General features: G+C 37.1%; 1 pseudogene; it reads right to left on the bottom strand.

Moving 5' to 3' along the window:
- Positions 1–2,939: 2,939 nt before the first annotated feature.
- Positions 2,940–3,055, bottom strand: LOC137083987 (5S ribosomal RNA; annotated as a pseudogene).
- Between the last annotated feature and the right edge of the window lie 1,471 nt (positions 3,056–4,526).

The raw sequence follows: 4,526 nt of genomic DNA, 5'->3' as shown, positions 1-4,526 counted from the left end.
ATTATTATTATTATTATTATTATTATTATTATTATTATTATTATTATTATTATTATTATTATTATTATTATTATTAAATTTATTACATGCATGTCCCTGGACCTGGAAATTTAGATTTCCTACGCATCATCTGGAAGCTGAGTAAATAAGGTTTGTTGAATAGCTTGTTAGGATAGGACAATATTTGGCCGGGATACAACTATTTGAATTAGTTATTATTTGAACTATTATTTGAAAATCTGGAATCTGGGGGTCTAATACTGAGAAAATCGCCCTTAAAGGGGTCATGAATTGAGAAATCAACTTTCCCTTAAGCTTTTGATATAAAAGGTAATGGTGATAAGCTTTATTCGGATACCAATACACACACTTACAAACTTATATGAGCACACACACACACACACACACACACACACACACACACACACACACACACACACACACACACACACACACACACACACACACACACACATATGTGTGAATATATATATATATATATATATATATATATATATATATATATATATATATATATATATATATATATATATATATATATATATATATATATATATATATATATATATATATATTTATATATATTTATATAGTATAAATACATATTATATAAATATTTATATATTCAGACCCTTTGCTGTGACACTCATATATTTAACTCAGGTGCTGTCCATTTCTTCTGATCATCCTTGAGATGGTTCTACACCTTCATTTGAGTCCAGCTGTTTTTGATTATATTGATTGGACTTGATTAGGAAAGCCACACGCCTGTCTATATAAGACCTTAAAGCTCATAGTGCATGTCAGAGCAAATGAGAATCATGAGGTCAAAGGAACTGCCTGAAGAGCTCCGAGACAGAATTTTGGTGAGGCACAGATCTGTCCAAGGTTACAAAAATATTTCTTAAATAGTGAAATAACATTTCTTTCTTGATTGTCATTTTTCACTCTGTTGACTTGATATTTGAATGAAAAATACAATCGTGTATGTGTGTGATGCACGGTTCGCGCTTATATCCACCGATTGGCAGGCCAAGTAATAAAAAAATGGCATTCCAACCAATAGCGGCTGGATAAAATCATTGTGTTTGTTTGATAAAGACATTTTGCAAGCCCTGTGGGACGAATAATTTCGGTTGCCATTTCTCCACATGCTTTCAAAAGAATTCCCACATGTACTGACGAGGGAGCTGAAGCTCATTAAATATGCAAATCTTTACTAAGTTTTTACTTCCAAGTCTCCAGTGCGGCATGCTCGTAAAAACCAAGCGTGCAGGAGAGAGTCTCAAAACCAGTGTAGAAAATAGCCTATTACTTATTCATTATGATGTTTTTGAAAGTAAAAACCACACAGATGTCATAAGGTGACCTCAGACAACAGTATACAAAAATAAAAAAGTTGTGACATTAAAATTTTTCAAAAAATATATACACTTAAAGTCCTTAGCAATGCATACTACTACTAATAATACATCGGTACATTTTTATATATTTACGGGAGGACATTACTAATTAATTACAAATTACTTAATATCAATTATACCTGTGCAAATTTATGTGAATTTTGTCGCTATACAATTGCATTTCATAAGCAAGGCAGTCTGGTTAAAATCTCAAACCTTTATTTTGATAAACACCTGAAGGAAGACCTGTGCGTTGTTGACAACAAGGAAATATGTATTGCATTACATTTGTATTGTGTGTTTTTAATGAAGTTCAGTAGCCCTGTAAAATCTTACATTTAACTGCATGTATCTGACTGCCAGTTTGTTTGTTTTTCGCCCATCAGGTGAATTTTACATTTCGCACAAAATGCAAAACCCTCTCAAACTAATAGTGGCTCCTGCTTGACCATTCATATGAATAACTCACAGAGCCCTGTCCATAACCAAAAGGCAAAAAGTCCTCAGTCAATGCACTGTGAAATCATTCAAAATCAAAATCATTAGGTATCAAAAGACTAATAAGGCAGAAATTGAAGGGGATGCATTATTTCATTATGACAAACAGTAAATAGGTCCAAACTAAGTAGAGTTAACATGCAGGGTTTAATTTCCACTGTACTAGCAGGGTGTTTATGAATACAATAAATGTGAATAATATTTTCACACTTAAAAATAGCCTCTTTTATCATTACTCGTATCTCTCTATTATGTGTAGCCCTTAGCACCTTGCTAAATCTGTAAACCTCACTTCTGTGTCAAAGGAGGACTGTGTAAATATATATTTTTAAGTAAAAATTAGTACTTTTGTACACACATGTTGGTGAGCCATTTACAAGTAGATGCCAAACCCTCCAGCATTTTCTAGCTGAATGAGAGTTCATATTACCACAAACATCAGACCAATGTCCCCTCTTTTAGGACTCAAACCTGACTGGTCCCCATGGAGTGCAACAAACACACCCAGCTGGCTTATTTCCAATTGAACATGCACATACAGTAAACCTACTAACTTACACTATAATAAAGTGTTCGATTTATATAGCGCTTTTCAAGGCACTCAAAGCGCTTTACATAGAAGGGGGGAATCTCCTCAACCACCACCAATGTGCAGCATCCACCTGGATGATGCGACGGCAGCCATATTGCGCCAGAACGCTCACCACACACCAGCTGATTGGTGGAGAGGAGACCGAGTGATGAAGCCAATCAGGATATGGGGATTATTAGGAGGCCATGATGGACAGAGGCCAGTGGGCAAATTTGGCCAGGATGCCGGGGTTACACCCCTACTCTTTTTTCCGAAAGACATCCTGGGATTTTTAATGACCACAGAGAGTCAGGACCTCGGTTTAACGTCTCATCCGAAGGACGGTGCTCTTTGTCAGTATAGTGTCCCCATCACTATAATACTGGGGTGTTAGGACCCACACAGACCACAGGGTGAGCACCCCCTGCTGGCCTCACTAACACCTCTACCAGCAGCTCCTGGTTTTCCCAGTTGGTCTCCCATCCAGGTACTGACCAGGCTCAGCCCTGCTTATCTTCAGTGGGAAACCAGTCTTGGGCTACAGGGTGATATGGCTGCTGGTACAATGGTTTAATATAGTCTCCTGCAAAACTAACAACAACAAAAATTGCCTCACAAGCTGGTGTGGCCTGACACAAGGGGAATATAGAAATTTTATTTCATTTCAAAAATACAGTGCCAAGTTCTTAGCAGAAATCCTCTAACATTGCACTTCTCTGCCATCCCAGACTAAACAGAGATTTAATTTGTAACAGAGTTGTGGTCTCTCAGGTAGGATGGGAGGGTGGGAGTGGGTTGTACAGCTGGATTCATTTTATTACCCAGTTATCTGGCCCTGATAACAATACATAATAAAGTGCAGGTAATGAAATGTAATGAGGCATAGTTTGCTCTGAAAAATTAGTGGAACCAACCAGAACCGATTATCACTCACCCTTGACAACGGGTACCTGGGTTTGGACCTGTAAATCTGCCAAGAAATCTGGCAGGATGGAATGCAACCCACACATACTCACTTAAGCCCGAATTAGAAAAAAAGAGAGCTTCATTTATGCTGTTCTTATGGGAGAACAATTCAAGGTGTGAAAAATATATATTGCAATGCATTTAGTGGCTTGAATCTTCAAAATCTGGATTTATAACTGAAGGTTGTAGGTTTCAATCCCACAGCAGATCTACTCGAGCAAAGCAAAATGGCAAACATTTGGTGCCAGACAACATGAACCAGCAATTCGTTTTGTGTATCAAACTGCCAACGTCATGTTATTTATGTACTGTTTAACAAGGTTGTTACGTTAAAAATATAACAAAAATGTTTAAAAATGTATAAAACTGATCCAAGATCAGTTAAAGACCATATAGACACTTGTTTTTGGGTTTAAAGATCATCACCCCTAGCGGCGAACCATTTACATTTCGAAACGTTTTAAAATGTTTCAACATACCAAGATATTTTGGACAATTTCATGTTCCCAACATTGTGGGAACAGTTTGGGGATGGCCCCTTCCTGTTCCAACATGACTGTGCACCAGTGTACAAAGTAGGTCCATAAAGACATGAATGAGTGTATTTGGTGTGGAGGAACTTGACTGGCTTGCACAGAGTCCTGACCTCAACCTGACAGAACACCTTTGAGATGAATTAGAGCGGAGACTGCGAGCCAGGCCTTCTCGTCCAACATCAGTGCCTGACCTCACAAATGCACTTTTAGAAGAATGGTCAAAAATTCACATAAACACACTCCTAGACATTGTGGAAAGCCTTCTGAGAAGAGTTGAAGCTGTTATAGCTGCAAAGGGTGGGTGAACTCCACATTAAACCCTATGGAGTAAGAATGGGATGTGATTAAATTTCATGTGATTGTAAAAGCAGGCTTTCCTAAAACATTTGGCAATATAGTGCATTAACATAATAATATAAAAAGGAAGTGTTGCATTGTAGTCTATTGACCTTATTAACCAAGATCTCCACAAAAACAAGCCCTACAATTTAATAAAATAGCAAATTATACAGCCATAACTAAAATCCGAAA

Source organism: Pseudorasbora parva, chromosome 7 (genome assembly GCF_024679245.1).
Source record: "Pseudorasbora parva isolate DD20220531a chromosome 7, ASM2467924v1, whole genome shotgun sequence".
Lineage (NCBI taxonomy): Eukaryota > Metazoa > Chordata > Actinopteri > Cypriniformes > Gobionidae > Pseudorasbora > Pseudorasbora parva.
This window is presented reverse-complemented; position numbering and strand designations above follow the sequence as displayed.